This window comes from Sus scrofa, chromosome 6 (genome assembly GCF_054392235.1).
Source record: "Sus scrofa isolate SSC_HxYL_T2T_F1_AM1 chromosome 6, Sscrofa_HxYL_maternal_Yorkshire_Landrace_v2.0, whole genome shotgun sequence".
Classification (NCBI taxonomy): domain Eukaryota; kingdom Metazoa; phylum Chordata; class Mammalia; order Artiodactyla; family Suidae; genus Sus; species Sus scrofa.
This window is the reverse complement of record NC_139388.1, coordinates 2,628,866-2,650,478: the sequence shown is the minus strand read 5'-3', so window position 1 is coordinate 2,650,478 and position 21,613 is coordinate 2,628,866. Positions and strand designations below refer to the sequence as shown.

At 53.9% G+C, this 21,613-nt stretch overlaps 3 long non-coding RNA genes across 3 annotated transcripts in view; 2 read left to right on the top strand and 1 right to left on the bottom strand.

Moving 5' to 3' along the window:
- The window catches only part of LOC146402146 (uncharacterized), a 345,416-nt gene that overhangs the window by 123,575 nt on the left and 200,228 nt on the right, over positions 1 to 21,613 (top strand). The gene's annotated exons all lie outside the window — the stretch shown is intronic.
- The window catches only part of LOC106510444 (uncharacterized), a 66,438-nt gene that overhangs the window by 3,675 nt on the left and 41,150 nt on the right, over positions 1 to 21,613 (top strand). The gene's annotated exons all lie outside the window — the stretch shown is intronic.
- Positions 10,566 to 15,920, bottom strand: LOC146402148 (uncharacterized). The gene is made up of 2 exons (XR_014805285.1): positions 15,684 to 15,920; positions 10,566 to 15,587 (listed from the first exon to the last, which is right to left on the bottom strand). It is a non-coding gene; the product is annotated as an uncharacterized LOC146402148 (long non-coding RNA).

Below are 21,613 nucleotides of genomic sequence, written 5' to 3'. Positions count from 1 at the left end.
GGGCTCTGGTGTAGTTTGCAGACGCCGTTCGGATCCCGTGTTGCTGTGGCTCTGGCGTGGGCTCCAATTGGACTCCTAGCCAGGAAACCTCCCTCTGCTGGGGATACGGCCCTAAAAAGACAAAACCAAAGCAAAACAAAACAAGTCCTGGCTTTGGATTGACACTGGCCCTATGTAGCCATGAGAGTCCCAGCAGGAGAACAGACCACACTGGCTGTTTCGGCCAGGGAGTTGAATAGAAAACTTCGGTTGAACAGGTGTTGAAGGACAGGGAGGCAGAGAGGGACCCGGCGGTGCTAGGGGGCAGCAGAGACTTGGCCCCTGGAGCCCAGTGATGTTGCACGTGGTGGCCGCTCCCCCATCGCCCAGCGTGTACCCTTTGGGCGGAGCGAGAATTCCCCCACTAAGTCCCATTGGCTGATTTGTTAGTACTTAGAAGAGTGCAACATAGGAGTTTCCTGGTGGCCTAGTGGTTAAGGATCTGGCGATGTCACTGCAGTGGCTTGGGTTCAGTCCCTAACCCAGAAACTTCCAAAAAAAAAAAAAAGAGTATTGCCGCCTGGAGTTGTGATACGGTTGGCAAGGCAGATCTGCAGGCGATGTACCCATCTGGTCCTGACTACAGGAAACATGTTGTAGCTCAGCGGCTTGAGAACCCGACTGCTATCCATGTGGATGCAGGTTCAATCCCTGGCCTCGCTCAGTGCGTCAAGGGTCTTGTGTTGCCATGTGGTGGAGGTCACAGACGCGGCTCAGATCCTGCCTTGCTGTGGCTGCTGCGTAGGGTGGCAGCTGCAGCTCAGATTCGACTCCTAGCTTGGGAACTTCCACGTGCTACACCTGCAGCCCTAAAAAGCAAAAAACCAAACAAAACAAACCCACAAAGAAATTGGATTGAAGTAAATACCACAAAATGGAATAAAATTACAGCCCAAGAGAGGGGCAAGATGCAATGTCTTTTTCCTGCCCGAGCCCTTTCTTAGACCCTTCCCTCAGAAACAACAAAGACGGTCCTCCAGTCGGACCTCGAAGACAGCCCCAGCTTCCAAGTGATCAAGACGTCTGCTTGAAACACATCTTCAGCAACCAGGATCCCACAAAAGTCCTCACCTAAAGGCATCTCTCTGCCTCGAGGTACGAGTGAGGGTGGAAGCTGGCAGTTCGCATTAACAAACACGGCGTCATCTTTTATGCAGCGCTTGACAGTTCCGTGCGGATATAGGTTTGAGGGTTTTGCCGAAAATGTGAGAACAGAGATGCGTGTGTATGGTTCATCCGTTTTAAAATGCACGCACAGTGTGTCGCAACGTTTTTACCTAATGGGTTCCACGATCAAAGACCTCAGGGGAGGGCGGTGCTGAGGATCTCAGGTCTGCTAGTTGTTAAAACAAAGATGAAAACTGAAATCCCAGTCAAACAGGGATTGTCGCACTCGTATGTTTCACGTGCTGGAGAGCTCCCTCAGGGAGGGGGCCACGGGCAAGAGGGCACAGCGGGGGCCCTTGTGACTGGGGGGGAGGCCTGTCATATAGAGAAGTTTGCCTCTTTGTTAATTGATGGATTCCAACTGGTCCAAGGAATCATCCCCCCTCTCTTCTCAGCAGAGTGAGGGCTCGGTGGTGGGGAGACTGGGGCTTCTCATGGCCAGAAATGGGGGGCAGTTCTGCTCCCCGCCGCACGTGGAATCCCAGTCCTAGTGCACAGGACCTGTACAGAGAAAGCCTGGTTCCAGATCCTTCTCCCCTTCAAGGCTGGGGTAGGAAGCAGAGGGCAGGGTCCAGTGTCCCTCTCCTGGTCTCCCTACCCCCACCCCAGCCCCTTCCCGCCAGAGCCTGACTTGGAGAAAGAGTGGAGGCATATGTGTTTGGATGGTTGGTCGGGATTCTTTTTTGTTTTTTTTGGTGTTCTTGTTTTATTTTGTTTTTTGTGTGTGTGTGGGGGGGGCTTTTTTGGGGGGTTGTTTTTTTTTTTTTTTGCGGGGGAGTTCTTATTAAAGGCTTTTGGGGAGAATTTGACCTCCCTGAATTTATAGACAACATTTGCATGCAAATGTCTCTACTGGTTTTTCGAAGCAGAGGGTCCATAACTTTCACCTTATGCGCAGGCAAGCCTGAGGCCCAAGGGGTGTCGACAGCAGTTGCAAAAGCATCGCTCTGAGCTCAGGCTGGGTTCTGGCTTTGGGACCATCACATCACCTCTCTGAGCCTCTGCTTTCCTATCTGGACAGTCCTGCCCCGAGGCGTCGTTGCCGTGGACACGCAGGGCGACTGTGCCCGGTACCAGCAACACCAGCCCTTGCCGACCCCATCCTGCTCCCCAGGGCTGCGTCGGCCTCCCTGGGCTCCCAGCTGTCAGTTTCCCCAGCAGCTTTTTTGTTTGTTTGGAGTGAGTTCTTGGGGTCTCCAGGAGAAGATACCCTCCTCTGAGTTCTGGAAAACGAGCCCGCCCGTCCCCGTTTGGAGGGCTCCCAGCTGCTCCCTTGGCTGCCCAGCTGAGAAAAGCTGATGCTAGTGATGTGATCCCTCGGGGAAGCTGAAGAGTTCCTTTCTGCAGAAGAGGGACAACCCGCGGGGGAGGCAGCGGGGCGCGCAGGGGGCTTCAGAGCATCGGGGGCCAGTGCTTTGGGCATATCCATTCCCTTTGCTCTGCCTCGGCCGATAGCACCTTGGAGAGAAGCTGTCTCGGGGTGGGTGGCATTGGCGTTCTCGGCCGATGGGTGGTCATTTCACGTCACAGGACACACTGATGTCTCAGGACCAAAGAGACTGGTTCTCACTCCAACTTTCAGCCTTTCTGCAAAGGGAGGTAGGGCCCTCTCTGCGGCCGACACCCTTCCTGTCGTAGATGCTCTCAAGACACGGAGCTCTTATTCCTGTGGGTCACGTACAGGCTAAGGAGTCACAAGGACCGGGTTTGCATCCCGGCTCCGGCACCGAAGAGCTGTGTGGCTTTGGGAGACGACTCAAGCTGTCTGAGCCTCAGTTTTCTCATCTGCAGAGTGGCTATACCGAGGTTCCTTACCAAGACGGATGGCTCTGAGTCCCGTAATCAAGCGCACAGCACAGGTCGGGGCAGGTGCGTGGAGAGGAGATGGGAAGGGGTAGCTAGTGCTGTTTTAGCTGTCTGACTCTAAAATTGGAAAGCGGCAAAACACAAACAATTTGCAAAGGTGGGAAGTACAAGCCCTGGGGACCCCAGGCTCTGGAGGCACAACCTCGGTCAGGTTACCTCCAGTCTGTTTTCTCTGCGTGCGCGTTTCATGGACTCAGCTTCCTGTTGGATGAGTACAGCGTACATACGTACACGCTTTCCCTAATTCCAGGCATGATGTTTCTTCAGCCACTTTTTTTAAACGTAGAAATATGTCGAGGACATTTTCTCCCCATCGTTGCGTTTTGCCGTATTGTGCACGTTCCCACACTTGGGTGTTTCTGAGATAAAGATGTTTGAGAATCGATGTCGAAAGAAATGTGCCAGCTGCCTCTTCCCTTTCTCCTTTTCCCTGAAAAGGGAGCTATGAAATGACTGTCACATGGAAGGAATTATGGCGTCTCAGACGTGAAACAGTGAAGCTTTCGGAAAAACGCTGCTTAAAAATCATATAGTATTCTTGGGCGCCTTTGCTGTAATTAACATGACCAGCTTCTAATTTTGAACATTTTAGCTCTTTTTTTTTTTTTAACTATTATCAACAAGGTGCCAAAGGAAATGTATGGCAGGAAGTACAATCTGGTGGGTCCCTGGTCCAGCAGGTTGGAGGTGGATGAAGAGGTCAAGGTCACAGCCACCCCAGGGTGACCTTGGAGGGAGGACGGTAGGAGATAAATACCAGCCTCTTCTCCTGCCTTCCTCCGTCTGATCTCCTGCCAGGGCCCCCCGCTGGCGAGGAAGGGGGCACAGTTGTTCAGATCAGCCCCAGTCTGCAGATGTGCCACCGGGCACACCCCAGCCCTGCTGAAGAGAGACACTGGCTTTAGGCTGGGCACTTCCTGACGGGCTTTCCCTTCCTGAGGAGCAGAAGGTGCCAAGAGCAGCCCCCTGCCAGCGCCGGGCAAGGACTGGGGCATCCACATGCTCCGAGGCGAGAGTGGAAATGCTTTCTCCTTTTCTGGAGTTCCGTCTCATGCCTACGTTTTGGGTAGGATGCTATTCTTAAGCACCCGGCTCTGTGGGTTTGTCCCCCGAGAAGGAGGCGAGGGGACTGACACGATGCAGGGGTGGGCAAAGGGGTGCTGCTCTAACAATGGAGCTGGGGCTGGCGGGCTGTCACACCCACTGCCACATTAATCACATCCTGCCTCGCCTTCCCAGCAGTCTGACACGGGAGGCCACACCCCGCTTCTGGAAGGCGCCCGCTCAGACCATGAGGGCGTTTCTTGGCCCTGCCTCTGCTGCCCAGTCCCTCCCTCACATGGCTCCTGCTGCCAGCTCCGGGGGCTGGGTGGGCCCTGGGCCATCAGGAGACGTTCGGGCGGGCCCTCTGAGGGGAGGACACCTGTCCCCTCGGGAATGGTGGCAGCCTTGTGGGCACGTGATGCCCAGTCCAGTTCATTTCCCCTAGAGTTTTGGGGGTTGCAAGCGACAGACGGGTTGGGGGAGGGGTTCCTGGACGGAGGTGGGCTGGTTACAGAATAGAAGGGAAAGGTGGCCAGCAGGTGGCAGGACAGGCAGACAGAGGCACAGCACCAGGGACCTAGGAGGCAGGATTGAGAGCTGCCGGCAGGCAGGGGGTGGGGTGCTGCTGGGATCCATTTGCTCCATGTTTCACTGGAAGCAACTGGAAGTCAGCGGGCTGGTGACTTGTCCTGGGTCATGTGACTCATCGAAGGCACAGCCAGCCCTGAACTCAGACCCTGACATGGCGCAGTGGGACCAGCCCAGGTCCCCAAAGAAATCCGCAGCCAGCAGGGGCCTTCTTGGTGAAGGAGTGCGGAGTCCAGGGCTGCTTCTCCTCCCCGCTCCTGACCCCTGGCACTGCCTATTTGGGATTGGCAGGCAGGCTGTGCCCCGGGGAGAGGAGGGGGTGCTCAGGCAGGATGGGGTGTGACTCATTTGTCTACCCAGCCAAGCACCGCACGGGGACGTTGGCAAGCAGGAGCCAGTCTGCAGCCACTAACTGGCTGCCGAAATCCTGCTCGGTGGCGAGGCCCCAATTTGCAGAGGCCACAGAAGAAGGGCCTTGGCAGGACACCAGGCCTTGCCTCTCTGCCCCCCAGCAGGCCCACCTCGTCACTGTCCACTGCCACGACAGTCCCGTCCTCCTTGCTATGGCCCCACCAGACATCTCGCCTGTCCCTCCCTCCTCAACCGTTGTCACCTCACCCAGAACAGCCCCCCCGCCCCCCACCCCTGTCCCTCCCAGCCCACTAGCTTGGCATGAAAGAATCAGGCTGGGCGGTCAGAATCTGCCTTCACGGCTTCCTGGTGCGGATCTTGGGCAAGTTGCAAAGTTTCCCTCCACCTCAGTTTCCTCCTTTGTACTGTGAAGAGAAGACTCCCCTGCAGGGTTGCTGGAAGGATGCCTCGCATTTCTGGTGCATCTGAGATCCCAGCAGTGACGGCTGTTCTTCTCGTTCCACGGCTCAGAGTCTCCCCCTGGGACCCAGCCTGGAGGGACCCTCCAGGCTGCAGGCCCGCTGTCCCTTGTGCTGCCTCTCACCCAGATCTGGGTCATTTTCACAGCACTTCCCAGATGCTGTGGTGTCTTGTACTCGTGGCAGAAGGAAACATTTTGGCTGCTTCAGACCAAGCCCAACAAAAAACTGACTGTCATCACTTCTTGCCTTCAAAGTGGCAAATCAGACCGGGGATGCTGGCCTCGGGATTCTGGTCAGCCAAGAGCAGAGAAAAACATGTCATTTTGAAGTGCCAGCTCGTGCTTCGTGCCGCTCACCACTGGAGTCCTTGCTTACCCGAGCATCTCCGTGAGCTTGTATGTTACTCAGGACTCTCTTTGCTGCAAATGACCCCTCTTCAACTCAAATCTCTAAAGTAAGAATAATATTGATTGGCTCACAAAGTGGAAAAGAGATTCTACAGGTGTGCCTAGCTTCAGGAACAACTGTATCCGGCAGCTCTGCTTCCATTGGCTCTGCTTTCCTCTGGGTGTTGATCTTATTTTGTAGGTCTCCTCAGCTGTTTGATTAAGGGTGGCAGTTTCTATGTCTGGTCATATGTTCCAAATTTGGCCACATCTGCATGTGTCCCACCCCACATGTTCTACATGTAAAGTTGACACACTTCCATCAAAAGGGAGGGTTGAAGAGTTCCCGTCATGGCTCAGTGGTTAATGAACCCGACTAGCATCCATGAGGACGCAGGTTCAATCCCTGGCCTCACTCAGTGGATTAAGCATCTAGCATTACTGTGAGCTGTGGTGTAGGTCACAGAAGCAGCTCGGATCCCGCTTTGCTATGGCTGTGGTGTAGGCTGGAGGCTACAGCTTGGATTCGACCCCTAGCCTGGGAACCTCCATATGCCTCAGGTGCAGCCCTAAAAAGACAAAGAAAGGGAGGGTTGCTGCTCCCTCCTCTTGACACCGGATGCCCTTTGTAACTGCTTCAACCAATAGGAAATGGTAGAGGTGACATTGGGCGACTTCCAGGGCTTGGTCTTAAAAGGCATATAGCAGGAGTTCCCGTGGTGGCTCAGTGGTTAACGAATCCGACTAGGAACCATGAGGTTGCAGGTTCGATCCCTGGCCTCGCCCAGTGGGTTAAGGATTCAGTGTTGCTGTGAGCTGTGGTGTAGGTCACAGACACGGCTCGGATCCTGCATTGCTGTGGCTCTGGCATAGGCCGGTGGCTACAGCTCCGATTAGACCCCTAGACTGGGAACCTCCATATGCCGCGGGAGTGGCCCTAGAAAAGGGAAAAAGACAAAAAGTAAAAAATAAAAGGCATACAGCAGCCACCTGGCTCGCTTGCCTTCCAGATGCTTGGAAGGCAGTGACCATACTACAGGGAAGCCCAGGCCGGCCGGTGCAGAGAGACGACCCACATGGAGAGGAACAGGGGTCCCCCGTTGGCAGCAGCAACTGACAGGTGTGCAAAAATGAGCCTTCAGATACTCGCAGCGTCTAGCTTTGGGGTCTTCCACCTGAGGCCCCAGGCAGAGTAGGGCCAAAATTTGCCCACACTACGCCGTGTCTTGGCCCACACAATATGTAAGCATCGTAGCTGGCTGTTTTCTGTCCCTAGGTTTGGGGACCGCCATAGCAACTCTGCTAGATTTTGTGATCCCTAGAGCTCAAATTGTAGCTGTGCAGATAGATCCACATATCAGTTCTAAGTAAAGATGCAGATTTATTCAGTGGGTGGGTCTCATCTCCAAACCAATCATTGTGGCCAGAGAGATGAGAACCCCTGGCTGGTTAGGCTGGACCTTGGGCCACGCTCTGCTGGTGAAGAGGGGGCGCAGAGATAGTCAGCAGGGTCAGGACCCCAGCAAGGAGAAGGGGTGGAGTTACCGGGTAGCGGGGGAAGCGTTCTAGCCTGTAGAGGCAGGTCCACAGTTGACTTGCGAATTGCTCTGCCAGTCAAGGACATGTTTTGTTTGCTAAAGTATAGGTGAAGGGGAGTTGGGAAAGGGAACTCAGAAAAATAAGATGCATGCTGTTTTTTCCACCCATAACTGGGTAGGGCTTGGAGAAAGCAGGAGAATGACAAGATAGGCAAGCAGCTAATGCCTGAGTTCCCCATGTCTGTGTGAGGCCCTAACGTGTGCTCAGCAATGCACTGTGTGACTGATAGATGCATTCTCACTGAATGAGCCTGCCGTCTTGGGGGCCAGGGACTGAGCCTCCAGGGCTGATCTGGCTCGTAAGGGTGTGTGTTAATGAGGATTACGCCTTGGCTACTGTGACAAAGGCCAAAATAACAATGGTTTGAGTAAGACAGGAGTTTCTTTCTTTCTCAAGATTAAGCAATTGAGGCCAGTGTGGCAATTCTAGCAGCTCTTACATTTATCTTGTTGCTCTGCCAATCCCAATATGTGGCTTCCATTTTCAGACCTAAGATAGCTGCTCCAGCTCCTGCCAGCACGTCTACATTCCAGCCAAGACAAAGAGAAGGGAAGGGTGCCCTTTCCTCCTTGTAAGGACAGGCCCGGAAGTGTTCTGCTTCTCTTCTGCTTACTTCCCATTGGTGGTGACATAATCACATGGCCACATCTAGCTGCAAGGCATGCTGGGAAATGTAGTTTCTTGCTAGCAACACTGTGCCTACTGAAACTTTAGGGTCCTATTGCTAAAGAAAGAAGAGGAAGATGGGTATTGGATGATAATCAGCAGATGTAGCCTAAGACCCTGGAAGCTTTTGAGTTCCTAGTAAGAGAGGCAGCGTGCACCCTGATTAAGAGCTCAGGCTCCAGAGCGATCTTCCAGAGTAGCTGTATGATCTCAGCCTCGATTTTCTCATCCATAAAACAGGGATGATGCTAACACCGTATTTCATTGATTCTAAAATTCCCATGTTGGAATGCATTTATGAATAATGACGTTTTAGTTGACAGGTGTTTTTTCATTCTTCATAGTACATAACATAATAGCGTATCTTACAACTACTGGTGTGTGTAAAATACAATTGTTTTGAGGAAAAAATGTGGACTCTACATATGCTGTGTATTTATAGAATTATCAATAGAATGTATAGACTCTAGAATGTTTGCATGCGTGGTTTTCACTTGCACAGGATCAGAGTAAGAGCTCAATAAATGCCAGCTCTTTCCGCTATGGCGTATCTTCAGGAAGGAGAAGAAAGCGGCTGTTCAGCTGGCGCTAAAATAATGGCCAGGCCTCAGGAAGCCACCCAGCTGTCGTCCAGGCAAGAGACGGGCAGGTCCCTCCTTCCGTCCCACAGCACTGATTTTAAAATGAGTTTTGCCGTTGATGACTAGGCGGAGGGGCTGAGGCCTGGGTGGGCAGGGGTGGGGACAGGTCCCTTAGTCTTTGGTCAGGACGCTGTAACAAAATACAGGGGCGGGGCTCATAAACAACAGAAACGTGGTATTCACAGTTCTGGAGGCTGGAAGCTCAAGGTCAGGGTGCAGCCGAGAGCTGCCTTCGGGGTCAAGGACCGCCAACTTCTGATGGTATCTTCAGTTGGCAGAGAGCAGAGCCCGGCGGCCTGATCTCTCCTGACCCTCAGAAAGGCCTTGATCCCATTCATGGGGCCCCCCCCGAAGGTCTCATCTCACCCTAATCACCTCCAAAGTCTCCACCTCCCAGCACTGTCACCTTGGGGGCAGGGCTTCAACATGGAAGTTTGGGGCAGGTTGCAGACTTTCAAGGCATAACACGTACCTCCTCTGTTCTCCGTGGTTCTCCTCCGTAAGCCCTGGGCCTGCTAGAACAAACTACCCTGGCCTGGAGGGCCTAGAAGCACACAAATTCATTCTCTCACCCTTCCAGAAGCTGGAAGTCTGAAATCAAGGCAGGGACAGGGCTGTGCTCCTTCCAAAGGCTCCAGGGGAGGGTCCTTCCTGCCTCTTCTGGGGGTGCATCCCTCCAGCCTCTGCCCTTTGTCACCTGCCCTGTCCCCTGTCTCTGAGTCCGTCCTCTTTTTCCAAGGAGAGGGTCCTCCCTGATCCAAGGTCGCGTTCTGAGGTTTTGGGGATGGAACTATTTGGGGAGTGCTGTTCGATGGAGAACATCCCTTGCCGTGGTCTGTTCCCTGTCTGGCTTTGCTCAGTGCTGCTCTTTTCTTTCTTTCTTTCTTTCTTTCTTTCTTTTTTTGCCATTTTTCACTCCCCGGCACATCTGCCAGTTCTGTGCGACATCCCCGATTCCCCCCGTTTTGAACATTCCGTTCCGCGCAGATGGGCAAGGCAGCACCCAAAGCGTTCCACTAGCTGCCATCAAAATATAATAAGTTCGAGGGGAGCTGCGGGGAGACCAGCCTGGGGGACATCACGAACGCGAAGGCACATCCCGTGGCGTGAACTCCCTCGCTCAGGCGCGTCGAAATGGGTTTGCAAAGACTTCCTTGAAGCTCCATGAATTTTTTCCTCTCCAGTAAAGCCTTCTAGCCATGCAGTGAGCTTGTCACAGCACAAAGAGATGGCCCAACAACGAGTTTTAGTTTGAGGTATCAGCTTTTCTTTCTTTTTTCTTTTTCTTTTTTTTGAGACGAAAAGGAGATAAACAGGTGTTGTCCGTGTTAACAGACCAGGTGATTTTTCTCCCAGGGACAGAAGGAAGCCTCTCTGGAGTCCCCGGGGCCAACTAACTGAAATGAGCCTCTGGTTGCACTTGGGCCCCTGTGGTGTGACAGCGCTCTGGGCATCATTTACAGGGCACCGTGCACTTGGCTTTGTTAGGATTGTGGGAAACGTTTTCTGAGGTCAGGTTTAATTAGTTTACATCTGGCTGGGGTCTCACAGGTTCCCAGGTCTACATCCTCTCGAATCAACATCCTTTTAAAAATAGAACAGGGAGTTCCCTTGCGGTGCAGTGGTATTGCAGTGTAGTGGTTCTGGTCACTGCTGTGGGAAGGGTTTGATCCCTGGCCTGGGGACTTCCACATGCAGTGGGTGTGGCCTAAAAAAAAAACCACCAAAAAACCAAGTTTTTATAATTTTCCTTGTTCTTATTCTGAAAGGAAAGTCATAGAAAACACATAACCTTCCTACACACTGGTTGCAATAAAAAAAATCAATATAATACCCGAACTGTAACATCAAGGAAAAGTCATTTAAAATAAAGCAGTATAGATTTCAAAAGGTAAATGTTTGGGTCTGCACCCTGGATGACACAGTGAAGGAGTCAGCCTCTTGCACCCAGATGGGGAATCACAGTGACGCGCGTGTGTCGCAGGGAGGCTCAAACCCCGTGGAACTCTTGCCACTGGGGATGGGATTTTCCAAAATGGTGAACAGCTCTTAGTCAAGTGACCATCTGCCCTTGACGGCATGGTGGCTGCCTTCCCAGAATATGCAATGCGTAGTCCAGCTGTACCAAAGACAGAAGGCGGAGTTGATTCTAGACCTGTCAATTGCAAAAGGGCTTTTCATTTACAAGCATGAAGCTCTGGTGGGACATCAGAAAGTAGAGGGATTGGGGAAAGGCTTCACTTTGGGGGGCTCTCCTGCTCATGGAACACCTGCAGATTTCAGAGCACGCCCTGGGCCAGCACTGCTCGCTGGAGGACCCCTGATCTTTGGGGCCCTCAGCTTTTAAGGTGAGGCTGAGCGAGGGGGCTTGCGTGTGTCACAAGGCTGTGCAGCAGCAGAGCTGAGCACTGGGCTGGGAAGGGGTGATGCTCAAATGGGGGGGGGGCTGTCGTCTTTGCCCAGGACTGTTTGCCATCCAGCATCCCATCTTTCCTGCTGAGGGAGATGGGGGCTGGAAGACAGAAAGCTTTACAACCTAAAGAGTCACCTGACCTCTCATCCTAGAGGGAGGAAAAGGAAGCCTCACTTGACCACCATGGAGTGTCTGGAGCACATGCTTCGAAGTTAGATGGCCCTGGGTCTGAGCCTGGCTCCGGTGTCAGCTGTCCATGGGCTCGTGGACCGATGCTTAATTTCTCCCTGAGCCTCAGTTTTCTCATCTGTAAAATGGAGGCAATAATATGACCCCTCCCCCTTCTCGGGTGGTTGAAAGTACTTAGATGCATGTAAGATGCTTACTTAGCCCAGCACCTAGTGGCAGGAAAAGTCCTGTTCAGTGATAACGGGACAAAAGCCTCAGCCTGGGGAGAGGGGAGCAGAGAAAATCCCTTTTCAGTTAATTCTCCACTTTTACGTTCGGTTTACAATTCAGTGGTTTTTATGGTGTTCATCGAGGTGGAGGGCCGTCATCACTACCTACCTCCAGCATAGTTGTATCACCAAAAAGAAGTCTCGAACCCTTCTTGGTTATCCCTCCCTCCTCTTCCCTTCAGGCCCCGGTCACCCCGTGACTGTGGATTTGCCTGTTCTGGGCATTCATACAAACGGAGTCATAGGACAAGCGGTCCGGTGTGACCGGCTTCCACTCGGCGTGATGCTTTCTAGGTTCGTCTATACTGTAGCACATAGCAGGGCTTCGTTCCTCTTCATGGCTGCATAACATTCCGTTGTTTGCACGGACCACAGTTTACTTTTCACTCCTCCATCGGTGGACATTTGTTTTTTCCCCCTCTTGTGGGCTATTATGAGTAATGCTCCATTTCTGGGCACCAGCCAGCCCCTGGCACATCGTAGCTGCTGAATGAGAGCTAGTGGAAATTTTTCTGAATCTGGGTCTTGTTTTGCATGAAAGGACATGAAAGAGACAGGCCTGGCTTTGGATTCTGATTCCATATCCGTCACCACGTCCCTTGGCCTCTCTGCATTTGTTTCCTCCCAATGCGAACGGATGACCATGAGGAATCGGGACAGTATTTGCACTTGACCAGCACATAGTAGGCAGTCCACTGTCTCTCTGTCATTTCAAGCCCACCCTTTGATGCCTGCCTTAACAGGATCTAGCAGGGTCTGGTCCAGGCTGTGCGAGAGCTGGCTTGTGCTGGCTCATGAGAGCCTGCTGTGCGAATCTCCTGCCAGCTCTGCAGTCGTTGACCTTGCACCGGTCGCTTGAAATCAGCTGGAGTGAGCGTATTCACACCCCGGAAATCAGCAAACCTTCGGTGAGGGCTTCCCCCCAGTGGAGAGCCGCTGTCCACATCAACAAGCACAGCACAGGTTCTGGTGGGTTCTGTCAAGCTGGGCTGAGTGGCAACAGGCCAGAGAGATCAGGGGAGGGTCAGGTGGGACCACCAGGGCCTAAATCCCACGGTGCTGGAGCAGGTGTGGATTTCGGCACACCAGCCCCACCCACTCCTGGCTGCCCCTCTCTCCATGTCCTCAGTGCCCCCTACTTCCCTGGAGCCCAGCGTGGCCAGCAGGACCTGGGGCGAGGCCTGCTGGTGTGTGGGGGTGTCCATCTGGGGAAAGCTTTCCTCCCCAACAAAAAGCGATGCCAATGCTAATAAGAAGTGAAGGCGCAAGTAGACATTTCTGCAGAGAAGACACACAGATGGCCTGTAGACACATGAAAAGATGCTCACTATTGCCAATTATCGGAGAAATGCAAGTCAGAAGTACCACGAGGTATCGCCTCACACCAGCCAGAATGTCCATCGTCAGAAGGTCTACAAACAACAAATGCTGGAGAAGGTGTGGAGAAAAGACACCTTCCTACACTGCTGGTGGGGATGTAAACGCATGCAGCCACTGTGGAGGTTCCTAAAAGCGAAACACGGAGTTGCTGTATGATCCTGCAATCCCACTGCTGGCCACCCATCCGGAAAAGACAAAAACTGTAATTTGAAAAGATGCATGTATCCCAAGGTGCCTTTCAAAGCACACAGAAGACTTAAAAAAAAAAAAAGAGTTTTAAAAGAGTTAATTTGAAAAGATACAGGCACCCTTATGGTCATAGCAGCACAATCTATACGAGCCAAGACATGGAAGAAACCTAAGTGCCCATCAGCGGATGAACTGATAAAGAGCATGGGGTATATGTACACAACGGAGTATTGATCAACCATAGAAAGAGCGAAATACTGCCTTTTGCAACAACGTGGATGGACTTAGAGTTGATCATACCAAGTCAGATAGAGAAAGACAAATATATGATATCACTTATATGTGGAATCTAAAAAAAAAAAGTGCAGATCAACTTATTTACAAAACAGAAACAGACTCACAGACATGGAATGAAAACCTGGTCGTTGACGGAGAAAGGGGAGTGGGGGATAAATAGGAGTCTGGGATGAGCAGATACACGCTACTCTTTGTAAAACAGGTGGAAAGGTCCTGCTGTATAGCACAGGAACCGCGTTCACTATCTTGTAATAACTGGCCATGGAAAAGAATCGCAAGCTCTATGCCTGGCGCTAACCCAATACTGTAAATCAACTACAGCTGAATTTTTTAAAACGATGCAAATTAGGAGCTGTCTCCCTCTTTGAGCACTTACGTGTCCACACAGACACCTGGAACTGCGGCGCTGACCACGTGGAAAGCAGGCCCGTGTGCCAGGAATGGGGAGGGGGGGGCAGAAAGAGTTTGGATCCCCAGGAGCATTGCTGCGGCTGCAGACCAGCCCTGGACCTGCCTGCCTTGGGACGGCTCACCAACATTTGTAAAAATACTTTGTTGTTTAAGCCATTGGTGGTCAAATATTCTATTACCCGCAGCCCAAACCATCCCAATACAGACGCCAGCAGAGGAAAATACTGGAGTTCCAAAGAGACAAGAGGGCAAATTCAGAAGGATCAGCCTAAGACGGAGAAGGTGGGGAATACACCCTGGGGGCAGGGAAGTGGAAAAAGTCTTAGAAAAAAAAAAATAGGCTTAACTAAAACAGACCCCCAAAGAAATAGAAAGTCTGAAGAGTCCTCCTCCCAGTAATGAAATTGAACGGTAATCTAAGATCTTCCCACAAAGAAAACACCGGGGAGTCCCAGCTGTTGCTCAGCTGGTTAAGGATCCAACGCAGTGTCTGTGAGGGTGTGGGTTCCATCCCTGGCCTTCTCGGCAGGTTTAAGCATCTGGCATCGCCACACGCTGCGGTGTAGGTCACAGATATGGCTTGGATCCACGTGGCTGTGGCTGTGGTGTAGGCCTCAGTTGCAGCTCCAATTCAGCCCCTAGCCCAGGAACTTCCAAATGCTGCAGGTGTGGCCTTAAAAAGAAATAAATCAATAGAAAACACCAGGCCCAGTGAGTTCTACCAAACATTTAAAGTCTATCGTTCTAGGGAGTTTCCGTTGTGGTGCAGTGGCAACAAATCCGATTAGTATCCACGAGGACACAGGTTTGACCCCTGGCCTCGCTCAGTGGCTTAAAGGTCTGGTGTTGCCGTGAGCTGTGGTGTCAGTCACAGCTGCGGCTCGGATCCTGTGTTGCTGTGGTGTAGGCTGGCCCCTGTAGCTCCCATCCGACCCCTAGCCTGCTGGTGTGGCCCTAAAAAGCAGAAAACGAAAACAAACAAAAAACCCCCAAAACTTAAAGTCTGTCATGCTAGCCTCACGAAAACTTTTCCAAGGAATGAAAAAGAAGGAATATTTCTGAACTCCGTCTATAGGGCCAGTATGAATAGTCTTGAGGCCAAAACCTGAACAAGAATAGCGTTAGAACAGATAATCATAGGTCGAAATCACCCGTAGAAATGGACACAAAAATCTTACATGCAATATTAGCAATTCCAGTCTTCAGTGTGTGAAAACATAATATATCATGACAAACGTAAATTTATGCCAGGAATGCAAAAATGATGTACCGTCAGAGAACCTGTGTCATCCATCACGCTGACAGATTAAAGGAGGAGCAAACCACTCCATCCTCCTCACAGATGCAGAAAGAGCACGGAGAAACATCCTTTTCTCATAAAAAGTCTTGAAAGGAGTTCCTGTCGTGGCGCAGCGGAAACGAATCCGTCTAGGAGCCATGAGGTTGCGGGTTCGATCCCTGACCGTGCTCAGTGGGTGAAGGATCCGGTGTTGCCGTGAGCTGTGGTGTAGGTCGCAGACACGGCTCAGGTCTGGCTGTGGTGTAGGCCGGCGGCTGCAGCTCTGATTCGACCCCTAGCCTGGGAACCTCCGTATGCCACAGGTACCGCTCTGAAAGCAAAAAAATAAAATATCTTAAAAGATTAGCAACAAAATTAAACTTTCTTAATATTGTAAGTTGGTCTACCAAAATGCTACAGTAAATACCGTTTTTGATGGTGCACAGTCAGAGTAGAGCCTTTACAATCAGGAAGAAGGCGAAGGCGGCTTTCTCTCTGCTTCTGGTTAACGTACTGGAGGAGCTCCCAGCATAGGAAAATAAGAAAAGGAATGTTTATTGGGGTTGGAAAGAACGGAACAACGTGATCATTTACTCTCAGATGTTATGACTACATTAAAAAAAAAAGCTTGAACCTAAAAAAAAAAAAAAAAAAAAAAAAAAAAGCATGGTTAGAAGTGAGAAAAGTGTTTAGCAAGGAAATGTCCAGTCATTAAAAATTCAAATCTAAGAGCCCAGGGTACCAACAAAGCAGCCAGAAGCACGACAGACAGAGGGCAGGGTTCGAGCTGCCAGAGCAAAGCCCAGAGGAGGTTGTGCCCGCGGCCAGAGCTGGTTTAGGAATGTGGGTGGGTCTGGCTCTGTGGTTCCAGCTGGCTGGGGAGGATGCCCAGGAGGGTGGGCCCGGGCTGTTCGGCCTCCTGAATCCCTTGCTTGCTCCCCATCAATCTGGGCAGGGCACTCTCAGGCCCCTCCTGACCCGGAGAGCAAGCAGCGAGCCGGTCGGTTAGATTCTGTCATGTTGGTAAGAAGCAGGCACACCCGGCTCCCCCGACCTCACTCTCCTGCAGTTTCCATCCGTCTCCTGCTCTCTCTCACCTCCCCAGAAGAACGGGTCTGTCTCAACAGTGCCCATTTTCATCACCTCTTAGTCTTATCATGTGCAGCTTTCCAGCAAACCACCCTACACCTTGTGGCTTGGAGGGAAAAAGCCTGTATTATGGTGGCCAGTCTGTGACAGCGCTTTCTGCCCGCCGCGGGTTCAGTGGGGCTGCTGGAAGCCTGATGGGGCGTCGGTGGCCGGAGGCTGAGGTCAGCTGAAGGTTCTGTCACTCACAGGTCTGGGGGGACCTCACCTGCAGGCGACTTCTCCGTGGCGGCTGGCCGCCAAGACAGAGCGGCCCTGAACTGGGTGGAAGGGGCATCTCCATTTAGGACCAAGCATTCCATGTCACATGGAATCCCTTCGGCCACTGCCACAAGCCTACCTCCAAACAGGGAGGAGACCTGGCACCCACGTCCTTGGGGACGAGCGGTGCAGGCCCCGTGTGAGAGGAGCGTGTGGGATGGGAGGTGTTGCAGCCGCTGGGACCACAGTCTGCCCTCCTCGCCTGCACTCCTGCCTCCCCCTTTGTTAGGCAGCAAGTCCATCCCGAGTCCACAGGGGACACCCAAGACCTGGACTGGGCCAGTGGTGACGCACCGTCTCTCCAGCCACAGGGACTGGGCCGGGAGTGGCCATGTGACCAGAAACAGGCCCACTGCCGCCAAGCCCCTCCTCGCCTCCTGGACCTAAAGCCCACAGCAGGGGGAAAGCCACACACCCAGGACAGCACCACAGACCTGTAGAGTCAACGCCACGCAGGTGCTCCTGTGGCCTCGCCCCTGTGGACAGATCAGGTGTCTTCACGGTGGCACAGAGCATGAGAGCGGGAACGGCCGGGTCTCTCGGGACCGAGGTCAGAACGGGCACAGCATCGTGCCCACTGCGTTCTGATGCCAAAGCCCTTTGTAGGTTTGCAGCTTCTTATTGAATAGGGGCCAGTGTTCAGACCAGGTAATTCATTTCTTTTTTCCTTGTTTTTTAGGGCTGTACCCGAGACAAGTGGAAGTTCCCAGGCTAGGGGTCCAGTCAGAGCTGTCGCTGCCGGCCTACACTACAGCCACAGCAATGTAGGATCCAAGCCACATCTACAACCTACACACAGCTCATGGTGATGCCGGGTCCTTAACCCACTGAGCGAGGCCAGGGACGGAACCTGTGTCGGCATGGATGCTAGCTGGGTTTGTAACCCACTGAGCTGCAATAGGAACTCCAGGCCAGTTTATTTCAGCTCCAAACTGAGACTCACTCTCTCCACGACCATATCATGTTTGATAATTTACTCCTGGAGTCTGCAGTGTTTCCCTTTTGCATAGTTTGCTACTGCTGTTTCACAAATTATACAAACGTGGTGCCTGGAAACAACACAGATTTATCATCCGAGTTCTGGAGGCCTCAAGTCTAAAGGGCTCGGCGGGCTGTGTTCCTCCTGGAGGCTGTAGAATTGAATTCCTTCTCTTGCTTTCTCCAGCCTCTTGAGGCGCCACGCTCCCTGGCTCATGCCCCGCCTGTGCCTTCGAGGCCAGTGGTCCGGCCTCTTCTCTGCTCTCTGACCTCCTGCGTCCCTCTTGTAAGGACCCTGAGGTTGAACGAGAGGCCCACGGGGATAACCCAGGGTACCTCCTCCTCTCAACATCTTAAGCGAATCACCTCTGCCAAGTCCCCTTTGCCAAGGAAGGGAAACACAGCTTCCGAGGACCAGGTCACCACCGCAGACCCTCGCAGCCGTTCTGTCTAAGCTGGTAGTTTCCAAACGTCTTTGCATATATTCCAGTGCTAGTTTTGTTTGTTTGTTTGTTTGTTTTTAAGAGGATGCCATAGATGGCGTTAAGGCCTGGGGTCTGCAGCCAGACTCTCCGGGTTCACATTCCGGCCCCACCCCCAGCCTGTGCCGCCTTGTCCGAGTCCTCAAACTCCCCACGCCGCCAGCCTCGCCCGCGTGAGGCAGCTGATGGTTTCCTGTGGCTGCGTCCACAGGCGGGCACAGACCCGGGTGGGTTCCCCAGCACTCGTCCATTCCATGCGGTTCTGGAGGCCGGAGGTCCGAGACCAAGCTTCTGGGGAGCCACATCTGGAGAGGACACTCTGGCGGGCGACGGGCCGCCTCCTCGCTGGGTCCTCACAGCGGGGAGGTGAGCGGCTCCGACCGGGTCATTATCGCCTCCTTGCTCCAAAGGCAGCCCTGCTTGGGGTCGGGATGCCCACGTGTAAACAGAGGGGCGTGCACAGGTCAGCCCGTGGCCGGAGGCCATGGCACCTTGCTGCGGCCTAAAGGCCTGAACACCCGAAGGGCTTGGAGCAGGGCTGTGGGGTGGGGCAGGACACGGGCTGGGTGTCATCGCGATTACGTAGAAAGCGGTATCTAGTCTCTGCTGCCACCATTTAACTCACATCATCAAACATCCAAGAGTCATTTTAAGGGCATTCCTGACGTGGCTCAGCGGAAATGGACCCGACTAGGATCGTGAGGTTGTGGGTTCGATCCCTGGCCTCGATCAGTGGCTTAAGGATCCGGTGTGGCCGTGAGCCGTGGTGTACGGCACAGAGGTGGCTCAGATCAGGCGTGGCTGTGGTGTAGGCCGGCAGTTGCACCTCCAATTTGCCCCCTAGCCTGGGAACCTCCATGTGTGGCTGGTGTGCCACCCCCCCAAAAAAAGTCCCTTGACAAGGGATGAGATGAAGGTGTAATGATTTCTTCCCACCCTTTCAACAGAGCACCCTGCGCACGTCCAGGGGGGGCCTGGAGTTTGTGTTTTCCAAACATGTCTTGGTGCTTAAGAAACAGCTCTGCCGGCTGTGGGGAAACCGGAAGACCTGCTAACACCTTCCACACACGGGATCCCAAGTCGAGGTCGCGGCACCCGCTGAGCCCGACAGCGCGGCTGCGGGCGCTGAGCTCCTGCATTCCGGGACCCAGGGCAGCGCAGCAGCACCTGCACACCCAGCCCCACCACTCCCGTCTTCCTCCCCTGGAGACAAAAAACCCCATTTTGGGGGGTTTATTTGAAATTCCGTGTCACAGTGAGGCCATCGCTGTGTTTGAGGAGGGAAGCCCTTCGACCTTCCCCGCTCGTGCCAGTTTCCCTCCCCGGTAGCCCAGCGACCGTCTGCAGGTGGGTCTCGAGGCCCGAGGGCAGGGCCTGGAGTCCTTGGGAAATGTGGAAATGAGCTTCCAGTTCCTGTTCTGCATTCCCACCCCCCTTCCACAGCCGCCCGAGAGGGGGGTCAGCCGCTGGGCCGAGGGTCAGGGCTGCTCCTCAGAGAATCCGAAACCCCAGCGGGCCTCTCAGCGGGAAAACAAAACCCACCAGTTTCCCAGGAGCTGGCGCAGCCTCAGAGGAAAAGCTCCCGTATCTGGTTTGTGTTTCCGTTGCCTCTCGAAACCATGCTGGGGCCCGTGTCCTCTGACCTCGGCGGCGCTGGGACGAGAAGTGAGCATTCCTGGCTTCGTCCCCTTCTCCCGCCTCGGTTCCTCTTTCTCCAGCCATCTGCTTTTAACTGGAAAACTAATCTCTGCGGACGGTGGAGCAAAAGCCAAAGGCTTCGGACACATGGGCAAAGTGCCCCTTCCAGCCCACCTTCCGGGCCCAGGCCCGCTTCCCAGAGCTGAGCAAAGCCAGCTGTGTCTGGTGTATGTTTTCAGACGCAGTCTCTGTCCACAGCCGCATATGTTCCTGCATGGGTACGTGTGTGCACACGTGTCTCCGTGTGTTTGCAGTACAGCATAATTTCTTGCAGAGACACACGTGTCCGTGCCTCTTGCTCATCTCTGTTAACTGATCTTGGAGATTGTTGGGCATCAGCTCAAACACCCCTCTTCTTCTTGTCTGACCGGGTGCCCGTTGTTGGTATGTGGGTGCCGAGCTGTGTGCATGCAGCCTTCCCCAGGAAACATCGGGCCCGGCCTGATAGTAAACACAGCTGCGTGGAGCGTGGCTCCTTGCTCGGCTGTGGAACCAGCCTCGGCTCAGGCCAGCGGGCATCCGCGGGAAAGAGCCCCGAGAGGCAGGCTGGCTGCCCGGGGGGGACCCGCCCTGTCAGTGCTGAGGGCTGTCATTTCACTGCCTTCCAAAGGGGCTGCCCTGCTCCCACGCCCGCCTGCCACGTGTCAGGGCAACGCCCTGCCCTTCTCCTGCCACCACCACACTGTGTGCCATGTGCCCAGGCCCGGAAGGCGTCCTACCAGGAACTCACTCTCTTCAGGCAGCAAAGGCGTCTTCAGGCTTGATTTTCAACTGACTTCACAAATCACCTCCTTTGCCCTTGGTTTGGGAATGTGTGCCTTCCCTGGAAACACGGGTATTAAAAACAAACCCCCAAAATGGTGCCTTCGGAGGCGGACAGACTCGCCGCCTGCACCAGAAGGGGCCAGACAGGCTTGGATTCGGATCCTCGGACCCCTGCCCTTTCGCCCCGCCAGGCTCACCCTGCGAAACCGAGATGTTGGACAGGCAGGTGCTCGCCAGCCCGGGAGCAGCCGCTCTGCCGCTCTCTCGGTCTCCCGGTCCTCGTGCAGGGCTTTAGCCCCAGGCCACCCGCCTGCCCACCCCCAGCCCAGGGCAGCCAGTTTGGGCGTACGCATCTCAGATTCGCGCAGGAGACACTTCCAGATGTGTTCTCCGAAGGGCCGCTGGATGCAGTCGGGCTTCACGCCGACCGGCGGCTGCGGCGAGTGGGGCAGTTTCCCGTGGATGGCGGCCCGGTCCCTCCTCGCCACCAAGAACCACCCCGTGGAGCCCACCCGTTCCCACCCCAACGACTGATCTAGAAATTATTTATAGACTCGAATGGCACAGAAACCATTGTGTCTGCCGTTGCTGTGGCAACGGGATGTGGCGCCAGCGCGGGGCCTGGAGGGGCCGAGGGAAGGCCGTCGATTTCCACCCCGGAGCCCCGGCTCCCTCGCGCTCTCCGGGGTCACCCAGCCGTGAAAGGAGGCTTTCAGCTGCGCCCCCTGTGTGTGTGTGTAGGGGGCTGGCTCCCCTCCTGGAAGGAGCACCACCTGGGGGTTGTTGGGCTTTGTTCAGGCCTCTTGATGAAATCACCCAGAACAACGGCCCCAGGCCTGGCAGAGCCTCGGGCAGCGGGGACGCTTGCAGGACCTGGGCCCTCACTGCAGACCCGCGGCGCAGGCTCCTGGGAGGGCGGGGCCCGGGAAGTGTGTTTAAGTGTGTTCTGGATGGGCGGAAGTCCACAGCACTCCGAAATCTAAACCCACGGCGGGGTTGCACACGTCCTGCACCCTGAGGCTCTGCC